At 42.9% G+C, this 17,090-nt stretch overlaps 1 protein-coding gene across 10 annotated transcripts in view; it reads left to right on the plus strand.

Moving 5' to 3' along the window:
• Nucleotides 1-17,090, plus strand: part of atp2b2 (ATPase plasma membrane Ca2+ transporting 2) — a 159,813-nt gene that overhangs the window by 65,620 nt on the left and 77,103 nt on the right. The window lies entirely within an intron of this gene.

Raw genomic sequence — 17,090 nt, forward strand, 5'->3', positions numbered from 1 at the left:
AGCCTTTTTACAAAACGTGTTTCTCGCTCTCCCGTCCCTGTGGACGCGCCTGAACCAGAATGCAATTTGTTTACGAGTGGCAGAGGGGGACGGGGCTCGGCTCGGTGTGGCGGATGGCCGTTTCAGCCCCCGGGTGGTATTAGGGGAAGAGCCGGCGTTATAGAAAGTTATCCTCCTGTGTACCTAGCCTCTCCTTTTTTGGTGGCGGAGGAAATTGATTATTTTCCCCGCGGGGATGGCTGTGACCTCCAGCTCGGTAGTTTCACTGCGTCAGGACAGCTGTGGGGGGAACGCGGGCAGGGTAAGGAAGGACACGGCTGCCGCTAGCCCGGCGTCCTAACGAGGGGGGACCAGATGTGTCGGTCCCTCTCGCAGGGCTGCGCGCGAGGGTCAGGATTAGCATTTCCAAATGGTCCACAAGGACAAAAAGACCGGTCACCTGCAGGCTAGCCCCTTCACTGCTCGGTAAAAGCGCATCCGCTGCTGTGCCGACACGAGCACTGCTGTACTTCAAGCAGGTGTTGCTCATGTTCAGCTGGACTTGTTTGCTTTCTGCCTATCAGTAAAAAAATACAAAAAAAAAAACAAGATAATGTGAGCTTCGTTCAATATTAAGTCATTTTTTTTCATTTTTATAATTTATGCATTTTTTGGGGTATGAGTCATCTGAGGTTATTCAGTGTGAATACGCTGATCTGAATTGTGTTGAAATCTTTGGGGTGTTGAAACTGCCAGTGTTCCCAAGCTATCGAAGCTGCAGTCGAGCCTCAGCGCTGTTTAAAAAGATTTAGCATTAATGGCAGGTACTCGTACCAGCTGCTAAGCTGTTGATACACAGGGAGTGTGTGGGCTGTGGTAAAGAGGTAGCTATCTGCAGGCTTTGTCATAAGCCTTTGAAGAGCGCATTACCTCATTTACTTTTGGATGTGCCCGGTGTGTCCTGCGCTGGTTCTGTGCTTGTAATTAATGAGGTACGGGAAGGTTACTCATCTTCTGTGCTTGGAACCATGCTGCCACATTACAGTGGAGTGTTAACTAGGAAAATTGAGCTTAGTACAGAATGCTTTGCAGTGCCTTCCTAATAATGCACAGTACTTACATTAGGACTGTACAGTACAACATATTCGCTGATTGTAACGTAGTAGCTGCTCGCGCATTGTAGTTTTTCATATTGCTGTCATGTGTAACAAGTGATGATGGTTAGCAGAAACGCTCTTCGGGGGCTCTGCGGTTTCCCGGGGGTACATTAGGGAACACCTCCATGCCTTTATTGCTCAGAACCCCTAGCTATCTGTTTTTTTGGAAATAACATGCTGTGTGAATCATCGCCTGCTGGGATTGAGAGGTAGAAAGAGGAGGAGAGCGGTCTATGCATGCCCTGTGGTCGTGTCAGATGTACGGAGCTATCGCACACTGCAGCCTGGGGAATCCACCAATGTCAGGAATTACGATGCAGTACCACGGTGCTGGGAGTGTGCACAGGCACATAATGAGCATCCTAACTGCCGGTTTCCTGCAGAAATCTGCTCGCCCAACTGCTGCCTTTATGCCGCTTGTAAATTGGAGACAATGAAACAGTGATGCTTGTTCCTATGACAAGCATTTTTACGTGCTAGTGTTGACTAAAAGTTTAAGATTTCATTGGATATTCTTGGAATCTTGGGATTCTGGGGGTGAGGGGATAATTATCTGTAGATGTATTTGTTTTGCAGCAGTTTTTTTTAGGTTAAAACTAGCTTAATACTATGATGTGTCAGGGGATTTTGGTGGGAAAAAAACCTGATGAACCACACAGCATTAATTTCTGGATAGTCACTGTCCTGGTTAAGAGGGATTGTGGGTTATGACACTTTCAGCTCTGCCCCCTACAGGCCAGTAATTGCATGGAAGCTACAGCAGCACCATTCCCAAGATGCAGGAATGTGGTTTAAAAGCAGAAAAGGAAATGCTGGCAGTCAGGGTTTTTCAGGACACCTGTCATATAATCCCTGTATCATGAGCATTGTGAGAAGTCCTGACTGGCATTTAATGACAGATGCTCGGGCGCTTTGTCCCATGCTCACCTGAATTGACACAGACAGATTTAATGAGATTAGTCCTTTTCCAGTTCTAGGAATAGAAATGATAATGAAGTTAGAGATTTATAACAAATTGAGAAAACCAAGATCTTTTGGGCAAATATAATTCTGCTTGAAATAAATAAACTGTATATATACGACACAATGTATGGAAGTCATTTTAAAGCACTAAACCAGGGAATGGGGTTTTAATTGGGGTAGCTGCTGTTGTTCCTCCATCTTGTATATACCTTATCTCCATACTGACAGCACCCACACATTAGCAAAAAGCCCTTCAGGCTGCAAGGACAGTGCACCAGAGAAGGACGTGCCCATACTCTGTCTTATAGTGATGCTCATCTTCTGCTTATCTTCGGTTTTTGCATGCATTTGTCCAGTTTTCTTCAACCTCCTCCTCCTCCTCCTCATTATAATCTTCATTGTTCTCACCATCATCAGTGTATTTTTTTTGAGCTGATATTGGTCAGTTCACAGTTAATGAACAGCAAGGATCAGGGCAAGCATACTATCCTGGGTGGAATTGGGTGCTGTAGTGATGCATCATGATCTGTGCTGCTGTACATGATCTTTGCTCAGTAGAGAAACTCCTTTGGAAATGCCAGGATGGCACTATTGAAGTATCGACCGCATTGTCTTAAAAGAAGTCTTTGACCTCTGTAGATGCATGCATGCATATACAGTATGAGATTATGTTCTCTGAGAAATCAATGAAGAGTAATATTGATCTAACAAGGGATAAAGCATGGCTTATATGGTGATGGATAGCAGTGGAGATGCATTTCTTTTTTAATTTTAGGAATGATAACAGACAGCGTGCAGTTGTGAAATGAAACTTAAAACACAGAAAGTAAATGCCTAAATGCCTACAAAAAATTCCAGATTAATGTCATAAGGGAAGAAAAAAAAAATTAAAATATAATATGAACGGACAGTCTTTAAGGCAGTGCAGCTTACAGCCTATTTAAGTTTTAACTTGTGGTACACAGAAAAACAGAATTTTATCATGTGTCAGGTATCTAATGTTGCAACATCACCACTGAACTGAAAGCTATTTTGGAAGCTTCTGATTACGTACATAACATCAGAATTGATAGCTCAACTTTGAAGTTGACTTTTTTTTAACCTCGTAAAATGAGAACTCCTAAATTGTGTTTTATTAGAGCCCTTTTCACAGGTTATCTTTTAAAATGGGGTTTTATGTATTTTTGTTGCCAGTGTTTTTACTCTCTCTGGCAAGTCCAGATAGTTTTTGCAGTAGCAGCAGTCATGATCATCACTCACACACTGCACTGCAACCGCCACCAGATGCGACAGCACATTACAGCAGAGGGGTGTGCTGGCAATGATGATGTATCTGTTTTGTGAATTAAAATCTGTTTATTGGTGCAGTTGAATTTAAATTCACGATATATGTTGAAGGTGAATTTGGATGTGCTCTGAAATAATTAAAAAACCTTTATCTAACATTTTTAGAAATACATATTTTTTCATATCTAGAAATATGCTTAAAAATAAGCATTTGATAAATATATGTGTCCCCGTTTCACCATAATTTGGAATGTCCAGAAGCACCTGTAGGCAACGTTGTCCATCAGATGGGCACATTGGTTGAACCCTGTACCACCAGTTGCCACTTGGACCCACTACACACTGCACACCTTTGTTCTCTGAGTCCCTCTGCACACTGCACACCTCTGTTCTCTGAGTCCCTCTACACACTGCACACTGCACACTGCACACCTCTGAGTCCCTCTGCAGGAGGGCGGCAGGTTGCTGGCGTAGGTGTGAGTGGGATTGCTGAACACTTGGCTGGAATGTAATCTAGCAGATGTTTTATTCATGACTGAATCCTTACCTCACAATCAGTAAAGCTAAAATTTTTTTTCTATTTTCACCTAAATGGTTTTTTACAGAGTGAATGAGAGTTATGTTTTGCACCTTTACTGGTATTCCTTAGGAAAGGTAAACCTAAATGAGTTCCTGGTGCTGTCTGACACAGTGATTACTGCTGTGGTATGAACATGCAATTTAATTTCAACTGGAGTCTAAGAGAATGAAATCTTGAGAAGGGAGCTTTCAGACCCTTAGTGAAAAGGAACAGGGATTCCCACAAAATAACAGAGTGGGACTGCTTTTGTCCTCAGTTTACCAAGCCCATTAGACAACCTAATTAATGGGCTACAGCCAACTGCCTGGCTGTCTTCATTAGCTATTCATTAGCTCGGCAAACTGCCCCAGGCCAGCAGCACAACTGCATCTGTACTAAGACTTCCTCGGTGGTGACTTTACAGAGCCCTTGGTGACAAGTAAATAAATAAATAATAGATGAGATGGGCTGTTTCGTGAAGGCGGTGGCGTGTGGACCATCAATCCAGCTCATCCCAACACGTTTTCAATCGTGTGTCTGAGGCGTCCTCCCAGTGTATGATATTTGCGTGATTCATAAAGCGCATCCGTGTTTGATTGATAGGCTTCTTTTATGCTTCTTCTCCTTTTTTGCTCTGTTGTTGCCCTCGAGTAGAAGTAGAAATCTGTCAAGCGAAGGGCTTCGAAATTAGTCATGGCAAAACATTTGCCTTTGCAAAAAAAGACCCGCCAAAAAACAAAACCCTTATAATCAAGAAAGTGATGAAAGCGCTAAAAATACAGTGATTGATGGGGAGAGCACTGGAACAGGGGAAACAGTTGTGGGCTATTTCCACGTTGTCACTGTCAACAAACCGGGGCCTGTCACTTTTCCTGCGCTTGACGGACACGGTGTCTCCAAGGCTTCTCAGGCCTGCCTGGGTCGGAGAGGAATGTCTGGCAGCTGTTGATGGCGGGTGGTTGGGGAGGGTGGGTCGAGCGGTAGATGGCATCACAGTGTAGATCCTCTTTGAACTTTATGGCCTGCTCACTCTCCCAGAGACGCATATCAGGTGGCGTGAACTCCTAGCGCTACCCTTGCCCGCTTGTTGATTCATTTTTTTTTTTTGTAGCTATTCAGTGACGCTCACTCTGTATTTGCTGAAGTGCATAAATGGAAGAGATGAGTTGAAGCACGAACGTGTCGCAGTATGAGGTCTGTTCAGCGTTGCCGTTACCACATGTTGGTAAATGAGGTTGCGCGTCCTTACAGTGGCTGCGTCCTCCATGCTGTGCTTCGTAGTGACGTGGGAGCGGCGTGCTCACTGGTCACAGGGGTCACCGGCTGCCCCCCTGATGCAGCTCATGCAAACTCCTTCACTGTGCACTGCCGGCTGTGCTCTCCCTAGCGCAGCTATGTTTGCTGATGATAAGGCTTGCTGTCTTTCTGGGTTCCCATTTCTTTTTTTAAATTGCGTTGTCAAATCCTTACTGGCGCTGATCAATGGGTTTGACATCATAATAATTTGATAGCTTATGTTATTACAGTACAGGGAGCCTCCCATTTTAGGTTAATCCTCCCCATATGCATCACCGAGGCCTGCCCCTGCCCTGATTTATCTGCGGTACTTTCTGTGCTCCGTGCTCAGACTGTGTGCTGAATTTAATTAGAACAATAGGTCCCCAATGATTTTTTTACACAATGATCTGGAACAAGGAGAGGACGAGCACTTGCTTTTTTTTCTCTTCCAATGACCTTGCTTGTGTAAGACAGAGCTGTGTGTGTGTGCGTGTGTACGTGTGCATGTGTTTGTGTGTGTGCGTGTGCACAGCATGTGTGCGCTCGTGCTTGACGGTGTACATGCACGCACACGATTGTGTGTCTATGTAACGGTTTGCGTGCAAATGTGTAATCGGGTTTACACGCATTTCCAGTATGCTGCATAGAATCTGTATTTGTGTCATGCTGCATGAGTGCATGTGCGTATGCATGTGCGTGTGGCATCCATGCATGTACCTACGTGTTTGTGTGCTTGTGTGGGTTTGTTGTACCTGCACACGTGAGGGTGTAGTGCACATATGGCCTTGCGTCTATTTTTATGTGTCCAGTTCATGCTTCCCGTCAGAACTCACAGTTAGAAATGTATCTGCCATACCATTTTCAGAGTGCGATAAGAGGGTCTTGAGCAGCATGTTGCTGTGTCCCATGCATAGAACCTATTTTCAGATCAATAACTCTCTGCACAAAATTCTCAAGGGCCCTTTTTATCCTGTGAGGCATAGGGGACCATTCAGATTCTTAACACAACCTCGTGTTGTGAACATGTTGTGTGCTATTTTAACTCAAGCTGAAATCACACTGCCAATTTCTGGATTTCTTTCTTCATTTAATTAATGTCGCACACAGGAGATTTTCTACTTTGGTCGGGTACAGTTTTTAGAAGCTTTCATCTCACGTTGCAAGCTCATACTCCTTCTGGCAATATCGTTTCCTTATTAGCTCATGCAAATGCATAAATATGAAAAAAACATACAAAGTACTTTTTTGCTCTACCTTCGCAGTAGCAGAAAATAAAGGTATTAACGAAGCCAGATGCTTAATTTGGTATTGCTTTGTGACAGATGTTGAGCCTCGGAGTCAAACTGATGCAAAAAGGAGTGACAGATTGTTAACGAATGCAGACCCCTCCCCCCACATTTCATTATGTAATGAAAAGTAGGCATTTGCATTCTTTTCATCATATTACTGGATTATCAAATCTACATATATAATTATCAGAGGTATTTAGCTATTTGTGTGTTTTCATTCCCGGAAAACAACAGCCAATCACAGATGGTTCGATGCCCTGGCAGAGTGGTATTGGCTGGCTGTGAGAGGATGCCTCGTTTGGCATCCATTTGCCTCATTTTCTCTAGTGTCCTGTTTTAAACTCCAGTGAGGATCATACACTGAAAATCAATGGTGTCAAATTGGATTTGTCAGGATGACTCCCTCCCTAATTCCTGAAAGCCAACATGTCAGTGTTTCCCAGACCGTTCTATTATGACTGCCCCTTTGAGCAAATGACAACAACAAAAACAAACAAAAGAACAGGATATAAAATTAGAGATTTATTTCTAGCTTGTAAATTTCCACCTTCACCCCAGAACCATCAAGCCTCCTTTTTCTGGGCTTTTTGACTTATTTTTAGAATTTCCGCATTCATGAAACATTGATAGTCTTTCCAAAAATAGATCAAATAAAGGACTCAGTATATGGTTAAATATAACACGTTCAAGCAGCCTGCTGACACAAATTATAGCCACTGTAGCTAGCCTGAAATAAACAAGCTACAGTATCACATGCTGTGAACACCAAAATATAGCCGGCATACAGTAATATAGATTTCTGAATATTACAGTACCATGTGCACATCTTTCTGTGCAAAAAATAATATTGCATTACTGGGGTTAATAACTGAATTTTTCTGTAAATGCAATTATGTTTGTGTTTAGAATCCTAAGCACTGTAGCAGCAGAGCTTCTGGTAAGTGTAGCATCCGTGCACCAGCCTCAGACTCAGACTGACGCGGGGTTGCAAGCTGCCTTGTGGGTTGCAAGATTCAGTAATGAAGCACAGGGCAGCCTGCGTTGTCTGCGTGAACTTCCCTGCCTCCCCTGATGAACACCGGGAGTATCCCTGGTGACACGTTTCGGGTCCCGAGCCATGGGTCTGTGCTCCCTGCCTGCAGCTCGCTGCGCCCCTGACCTTTCACCTGACCTTTCACCTGACCTTTCCCACCCGGGCTACGGAAAGAGAGGAGGGGAGAGGAGAGGAGGGCAGGGGAGAGGAGAGTAGAGGAGAGGAGAGGAGGGGAGAGGAGAGGAGAGGAGGGGAGAGGAGGGGAGGGGAGGGGAGAGGAGAGGGCAGTACTGTGGAGGCGGTTTGGGAAATCCATGGTGGGTTCTGTCCCACCCTCAGCTGCCAATCTCTTTGACAAGCTCCGTCCCGTGGAGCCTGTTAGCAGCCGAAGAGGGAATCAGGTTCCAGTTGCGCCCCTGTGTTACCCCTGTGTCTGTGGGCAGCATTGCAGTGGCCCTGGGCATCTCTGGTCCTCACACTTAGCTCAGCTGCTGTCAGTGTTCAGAGCGGTCACTTCAGCGTTGCAGCTTGTGCACTTAACAGATACATCCACTGAGTCAAAGGCTGGCAGTGATGAAAGGATTTGTCATCTCTCACAAATGCCTTTTTCTTTTAACTGGCCTGATAATGATGTCTTCTAGCCAGCAGGCATAAAGAGTCCACTGAATGTGTTTTGGTCAAGGAGATCTGTTACGTGATAATATATTTGTAGCTGTAAAATAAATGAAATCATAATTAGTTGACAATGACCTAAAATCTGTCTGTCGGTTTGTCTGTCTTTTGGTCTGTCGGGTATATCTGTCTACCTATCCATCCATTAATCTGTCAGTCTTTCTAATCTATTTGTCCTGCTCAGGAGCACAGAGGATAAGGGAGCTCATCGCTATGTATTTTCAGTGAAATCAATACCATCAGAAATAACTGTGAACGAGCAGCGGTGTGAAATAAGTATTCTTTACGAGCTTAGAGGCCCAGCTGGGGCTCACGGGGGAGTAAATCTAACCAATCCCACGGAGAAGAGTGGATCTGAGTGGGCAGCTCCCTCCGCATCCCCCACGCCGCTGTCGCCACGGCAGCCAATGACGGGCGGCCGCTGGCTAGCCCCGGGGGATTCAGGAGGCCTTGTGATAGGAGGACCCGTGGGGAGATTACAGTAGCTGTTACTCATCTCATCATGTAGAAATTGATTTCGCGCTGTCCAGCCACCACAGCCCCCAGCCCTGATGGGAGGGTGCGGTTTCTGACCGGAGATCACTGTTCATGTGTCCAGCAGGGCAGAGGGCAGCTCGGTGTGAGTGTGTGTGTGTGTGTGTGTGTGTGACAGTTCAGTGCTGCAGAGGTGTAATGTAATGTAATGTGTACGGGAGAGTTCTCTCGGAGTGGAATCTTCGCTGTAGCGTAGAGCGAGGTTAGTTTGACGACTGTTCGCTTTTTTGTTTTATTTTATGTCTGATTGATGGTATTTAATAGTTCACTTTATATCTACTGTAGATAGCTGCAGTAGATGCTTATGCATTGAACACCTCTGTCAAACTAGCACATGCTGCATTGCAGGCGATTGCTTGGGACTGTAAGTACAGGTTTTCTTTGGTCACAAGAGCACTGCCTGTTTATTGCGTTGTTATTTTGTGGTGTTGAAGACCCGGGGTTGTCGGGCGGGGCTGATGCAGGCATGTTTGCGAGGGCTTTGCTTCTTCTTCTGATGGAGTCTGAAACCTGAGTGACATGGTGACAAGCTGGGTTTTTTTGCGCTGTTTTTTCCCTTCGTTTTTTCTATAACTATGTGATGGGATGCATTAGGTTTCACTGGGTAACAAAGCTGATCGCTCAATTCTGCAGTTCAAGCAGTGTGAGAGTGTGTGGTCCCTGCTTTCCTCATAAAGGGATTGGACCCCTACAGCAATCCATGCTGCCATTCTTCAAAACCAACAAAAGCGCTTTCCTTTCAAACTGTGGAATCTGAATTCTTTTACTCTCTTGGATGAAACAATTTCAAACATCTCTTTTATCCCTTGCTGTTCATATCAGAAATTGTAAATATTTATTTTGTTGGGGGAGGGGTCACAGTTGCATTTAACATGATTGACAGGCACCTTCAACTCAATTAGGTAAGAACTGATCATGAAAAGGATGCATGTAAGTCACAGCTAATACAAATTCACATTGACTCCAGTCTTATGAGTTAACTGGTCCCAATGTTCTGCTATTGACCAGATGCAGTATTTGGCTGAAATATGCATTTTCTAGTTTCCTAACTACTGTAGTTTGGTCTGAGTGTGGACAAAACTTTAGCATATATGTAAGATGTTTATAGGCCTAATGCAGCTTTAATTGGTACCTGTAGATACCCCACCAGCTTATGTTTAGATTTAATATAAATGTAATTTTTCTCAAAAATGTTTTTTCATTTATGGCCATATGAGCAGGAGAGAGCTCCACATGTGAATTGTTATTGAGTCATAGGACATGTGCCATCATAGGGTCTGCTGGAAGATAAGTCGTGTTACTGTAAATGTAGAAAATGTGGCCGGAATAAGAGCTATGGAATCAGATCTGGTGTGGAGTACTGTGGCTCTGCTTTCTCTACTATATAACTGTTCGGTACCCTGAGACACTGTGGTTTGAAGAACTTTTTATGAACAATAAAATTGATGGAAAATTGATTGGACAAAACCATCCTCAGGTGCATTCAGGATCCTGGTCCGAATTGTACTCTGGTTTGAGGAAGAAGGTGAATATGTTTCCCTACATGTTTCAACGGCTGATTGGAAATCAGTGACCTTCACCCCTCTGTCTTTGTAGTAGGATACTGTGTGTGTTATTGTATTTTACTGGATGTACAGAGGTCCTCTACATTTGACTTCTGTTCTTCTCGTAGCTCTTGCTTGTCTTGTTCATATGAATTCTAAAAATCTCTGAAAGCACAAGGAGGAACAAACCTTTTAATTAAGGAATAATTGAGGAGAGAGAGAGAGAGAGAGAGAGAGAATTGAATTGAATTGAGAGAGAGAGAGAATTGAATTGAGAGAGAGAGAATTGAATTGAATTGAGAGAGAGAGAGAGAGAGAGAGAGAAAGAATTGAATTGAATTGAGAGAGAGAGAGAGAATTGAATTGAATTGAGAGAGAGAGAGAGAGAGAGAGAGAGAGCTGTGTTGCTCCTTTGAAGATGATGAAGAAAGCACTGTGCAGACTGCATACAGAAACAGGCAGCACAAATGAAAGGATTGCTCCTTCTGTTGACCTTTGCTGTGCTGGGGAATGGGTTTCTAGTGGTTTGCGCTTCCCACAAATGCTTGATTTAAGATTTCTTGAACCTATTAGAGTCTCTGAAAGAGAAATGCAGTGGTTCTGCTTGGAAGATGAGATGACTGACTCGCCAAGGCCAGATGGAGCTAGAATATTACATTTTTCATAATTTAGTTTCTCATTAGCACGTGAGAGAACTGTCAAATCTGAGTCATCCTCAATCTGCAAGGGAAGATGTTTTTTTCTCTCTTGTTTTTGCAGGATTTTACTTGAAAGTCATTAATTACTATGCACTATTTAAATACATAAATACATTTTTTTCATACATGAATTAAAATTAACCCTTATTTTGTGAATATGAATTGTAAATAAGTGGATAAGTTTGCGATTATTTTTTTCTGTATTATTTTTTATATTCAGCACTTTTGGAAGCTTAATGGTTTTCCTATACAATGTACAGCATATGCTAATTAGTATGCGTATAATGCAATGGCATCTTGGTATTTTTAATTGTATTTTCAGAAAAGAAGTCATTGATGTAATTTTGTATCAAGACCCAAAATCTTTAGGCATGCAGTAATACCACAATAAAGAATTTCTGCTGATGAGCTCTCATGTTGGTTAGAAGCAAACTGACTTTTAAATGCGTAAAATGCAAAAACAGCAAAACATCTTCTGGAGATGAATGCCGTTAAGGCTGTATTTATATGCAGTACAGTGCTGAAGCGAGTGTGATAGCAGTGATGTAGCGCGTAGGCTGAGGTATTGTGCCCCGAAGAATGAAAACAAATGAGCATTGAAGAAAATCTAAAGGGTGTAAAGCCATGATGCACATGCTTAAAACTACAGTTCTTGCTTTTCTAAAATGGTACATTTCACAGTGCAGTGCTTCTCCATTTGGGTCGCTGGCCTTTGTACTATGTGGCTGCTACAGGGTAAGGATAGTTATGCCTCCTACACTGTTCCCCTGTAGAGGAACACTAGCACTTTGGACAACTGCCAGGAGAATGTTTTCCCAAAATGAAAATTGTATGCTGTTCTACTGCAAAAAAGAATACTTCATTTTGGAATAGGTTTGATTCAGACAGTAAAATATGATGAATAATTTTAATATAATGATATAATAAAAATAAGCATACACTTGTATAATAATTGTAATGTATTAAATATGTGTTATATTAGATCCTGTGCATACATAACACACGCATCATCACTGTGATAATTTCAAGTGTGTGAACATAACGGGCCAAGGCCAGGCTTCATTATTGAAGCTCACTTCCTGTTCTTCTGATGTTACTCTCTAGCGTCAGCACGGTTGGCTTCAGTATAGGTCTTTCTGAGTTAATGATACCAATGCGGTTATTTTGTGCTGTGGACAATGTTGTAATATTTTGTGGACCAATCAGGGACAATGTGCATCACTGCCTAGTCAGTGTGCACCCCTTGGGGGGGGGGGGGGGTGTTATCTCACATACTTAACATACTTCATTCAAAGTCGAACTCAGCCAAAATTGAACTGAAACCGAACAGGGCGCTGCATAAAAACATTGTGTATACTCATTGTGGTGTCGAAATGTTCGTTTAGTGACACTCCATGCCTGTGGGGAACACATTATTCTGTGGTTGTGATAACCACAGGAAACACGGAACTGACAACATTTCCCGCACCATTTCATTATTTGTTTTTCAGTTTTCCATGTATAGCCTGTATATAGTGTGCTTGGATTGATTTAAGGTATAAAGACATGCTGTTTTAAATGCCATATATATTTATATATTGCTATAGCTTTGAATGGCATGTATGTTTGTATAGTTTGTATTTCGCAGGCTATGTTAAAATAAAAAAGAAAATGTTTGCTGCACCAAGCACCAAAAACAATGGTTGTTGTAAAGGAGTAGAAACTTTGACAGATGGACGTTGCTTATTTAAAGGTCGCTTTAGTTTATTTAGAGCCTGCAAAAAAGAACAGAACAGAGAAAAGATATGTATGTTTGTCCACTCAATCAGGTGAGTAGATGGGACACAGCCAGTGTAGCCACCCATGTGATATTTTAGACCAATTGCAGGCGATCTTCCCATTGACGTTGGCATTAACATCTTAACAATAACATCTCCGCTTGTTTGGCCAGGAGGGATGAGCACACTGCAGTGGCCGAAGCCAATGCAGAGCTTCATTTTCTCTGCAAATGCATAATTTTATGTCATTCTGTTTGTACTAAATAGCCGAAGTTAATTTGTGCTGCAAGTATAAATCCAGCTTTTGTCTAGGACCCAAACACGGTGCGGTCTTTATGACCATATAAGGGTTCCCCCCTTTTCCCTACTGTGCAGTCTCTGGCTCCAATTTGTACAACATGGCAGCACAAAAACTGCACTTCCGCGGCTTCAAAACACTTTTCACAAGCCCTTGAAGAGTCAATGAGTGACATCACAGTTCCTTTGTCCATATTTGTTATATAGTATATGAGGTATGAATAGACTCTAAAGCAGTGCTATGCAAGTGTGGGAATATTCAGTGTTGTTATTGTGATGTCATAATAGTTAGGCGCTGCATGAGAGAAAAGCACTATGAATGGGTGGCACTAAAAGCTTCAGCTTTGGGGCACGGGGCAGCTTCTCAGGCAACGTCACACTGCATGAACACAGATGCTATTTTTAGCAGGCATTTCCTCTCCAGCGTCAGGGAACATGGCTCTTGCAGTACTGCTCACTGTGGCTAGGGGCTCCGGAGGAGCAACAGCACTGCAGATGCGCTGCTGGGAGCTGTGGGAGAGCTTCTCAAAGGACCTGAGAGGATATTCAAGGGCACATCCACCACCTGCCCTTGGGGGTTCTGGCATGAAACTGAACCCGTATCGAGTCTGACGAGCTGAAAGAGCGGGCCTTCCTGTCAGCTGACCCGAGGCAGCACTCCAGAAAGCATTGACCACCCACCGGCTGCAGCTCACTCAAGATCACGCTGGCGTATCATCCCCGAGCAAGCAGCTATTATTTCGTAATGAAATAATGAGTGCCTCCCTTGAACACATGGGGCTTGGGGGACTTCCTGGGGTGTTCAACCTGTCTGCAGTGCAGTGGGGTGCCAGATTAAGATGTTCATTCAGCTCTGCCAATGGCGGCGCGCGTGCAGGTTTAACCTCTCTGAGGTCTGTCCCATAAAGACAGGGTGGCTGAAAGAACGGGCTTTGGGCTTGAGCATAGTGGGGCTCTTAGTTATTAGTAAATATATGGGGTGCAGAAGGGGTTCACTGCTCCCTACTGATCGCTGATTGGGACGGACTCCTTGGCCACTGGGCATTTTGTCCTTGAACAAATGACACATGACTATCAGGAGTGTAGTGCACCCACATTTTTTGAGGGAGCACAAATGCAAACAAATAAGATAGGGATTGTTTATGTATACAATTAAGACTATTCAAGATCTCAGGGGGCACATGCGATTGCGACCAAAAGGAGGGCGGGGGGTGAGCAATTGCGGACCGGGGGGATTGCGGACCAGGGGGATTGTGGCCCAGGGGTACGGGTCAAAAAGGCAATGGACACGACGCTGCTAATAAAAAAAGAAAGAAAGAAACATTAGGAGGGATCAGCTAATTAAATAAAAAAATAAAAAATAATAATTATAAAGAAGCATTCACTTTATAAAGAGTATTCAGCCTTTATAAGATAAACATCTCCAACGAAACTGCATCCAACATGAATGCATATGAATTATTTTGTTCTTTAAGGCATCATTGTCATTGCAATGTCAGTTAATTTAATTTCATTAAAGATTATTTAGAGCCAAGAGAAAGCAAAATATATAGCATAACATCCAGTATGTGGCTGTGCTCTCTCTCTCTCTCTCTCTCTCTCTCTCTCTCTCTCTCTCTCTCTCTCTCTCTCTCGCTCTCTCTCTCTCTCTCTCACTCTCTCTCTCTCTCTCTCTCTCTGTTTCCTCTAAGCTTATTTTTAGATTTGTTTGTACTGTAAGCTCAGCCGCAAAGTGTCGAGACAGCAGGTCTTGTGCAGGGTGTAATCAGAGCTCTGAAATGGTGTCCGGAGGTAAAAGATTTATAGGGAATGCAGCCATTTAGCTTATTCAACAGGAAAAGACATGCATTTTTAACTTAAATGTAATTTGCCGATAAATAGTAATGAGTCATGCAATCACCAGAGATACGCAGGTTACTCTTAAGTTAGCATCTCTGGTGAATACATTGGCAAATAAAAAGGGCAAAAAGATGTGCTAATATGAATTTCAGATTAACGGAGGCTCTGCCATTTTAAAATATAAAATGCATTGCATTTCCTTTCATCATCAAGGCCAGGCGAAATCAACCATTTAACAATAAAAATCTCTCATGAATCGTTAAAATCACCAAACAAACGCCTCCTGCTGTTCAATGCGGTCGTGTGGCAGATGATGATGCTTCACCTGGCCTATAGATCCATGGCAGTTGTGAGCCAGCTCCTGAGATCCTCCTGCTCCGGCGGGGCGTAATGCATTGGGTGCATGTGACTGGTGAGTGGGCTGGAAACCATCCTTTTCAGTTGCTTTTTTTTTTTTCTCTTTGTTTTTTATTTTGTCACGCGGTCCCGGCCCCGATAGCGCTCCTCGTTCCTTTTTTTTTTTTTTTGAATACCTCGACGCACCCTGTCTAGTGCTCTTCATCTCCATTAAATAAGCTCTAGTGGAGACCAATCAGCACTTTATAGTCTTGTGTTGCATTGTGGGGAAGATGAAAGCAGGTGACTCCAGGCGGAGGAGTCGAGCGCCACGTTTGATGACCCCGCGCGATTACATAACGCCATGCAGTGTGCGCTCACACGTGCTGGCAGCAGCATCAGCGACGGTGCTCAGAGCCTTGTTTCAAAGGAAGAACCGGCGCTGCCTGCCGGAACCTCAAAAACCTTCTAAAGTGTGCCTTTATGTCTGTGTAAGGGTTCGTCAGCGCAGTTTAATAAGGAAATCACATTGGTGGGAGGTTGGGAGAGGGAGAGAGAGAGAGAGACTTAAAGCTTGTTCAACCCGCAACTGACAACAATCTAACTAACTAGTCAGCTTTCTGTGCGCTTCAGTTTCAGTTTTCCACATCGCGATCATGTAATTTGCATATCTTTGCATGAAGGACCATGATAGGTTTGACATATTTGTGATGTCACAAATTTTCCTTGTACGTGCACATTTCCAACTCAGTTTTTTTGGGAAGTATGGAGAAGCTCTCCATCTGCAGTGGAAGAATGTGAAAAAATGTGACTAATTCTGCATGATCAATCTGTGTAGTGAAGGTCATGCTTCTAAGAGGAGTTAATCATTAAAAATGGTCTGTAAAATTACAAAAATATTGGCATCACTACACTTTAATGGATTTCTATTTATTATTTGTTTATCTTTATTTATTTTCTTTATTCAGTTTTAGTTTAATAAAAATACATGTTTTGGTCTAAGCCAGGGCTTCGCAATCCTTCTCCTGAGGATCTACCATCCTGTAGATTTTCATTTCGACCCTAACAAAGCACACCTCATTCTACATCTGGAGATTTTGTTGAGCTGCTAATTAGTAGAATTGGGTGCGCCAAATTAGGGTTGAAATGAAAACCTACGGCAGAACTCCAGGGACAGGGTTGGGCAGCCCTGGTCTAAGCCATCTCCAGTGTCAGGACGGCATAGGCCAATACATGTCTGCAAAGCAAAAGACGTAATGTGGACCTCCGTCCATTTTATGCAGTTGTTTTATGAAACCAATGCAAAGATGTGTTACATAATTCTGGAGAGCCACAAATAATATTTTGTATCAAGCAAAAAGATGATCCTCCTTACAGAAATGCTATATACTGCAATATGCTGTAAAAATATATTTCACAGCAATGCATTTTTAAAAAAGAAAAAATATTGCAAAGCCTAAAGGTAGCAATAATTTCTATATTTCTGTATATAATTTACATAAGCACCAAATGAGTGCAGCTTAGATATGAACACCAGCCCAAGGAAATCGTAACATAGCTATGACAGAAACTATGTTGTTATTGCTAAAAAAATAATAATTTGGTGCTTAGCATGTGGTAGACCTCTACAAGAGAAAATAATAATGAACATAAAAGTAGGCATGAAATCTGCACTGCATTGTATACATAATTACAGCAAGGGTATTTATTTTACCTGAGATTTGACTTTTGTTCATTTGTTCAAGTATATAGATTACATGGTGGACTGGGAGTCTATGCTGGCATGAACACTGTGTGTTGCTACAATGAGCTGGTTAGAAAGTTGTGGGAGAGGACTTGATATATTGCATGCCTAGTTCTTTGTTCAT

This window comes from Anguilla anguilla, chromosome 13 (genome assembly GCF_013347855.1).
Source record: "Anguilla anguilla isolate fAngAng1 chromosome 13, fAngAng1.pri, whole genome shotgun sequence".
NCBI classification, from domain to species: domain Eukaryota; kingdom Metazoa; phylum Chordata; class Actinopteri; order Anguilliformes; family Anguillidae; genus Anguilla; species Anguilla anguilla.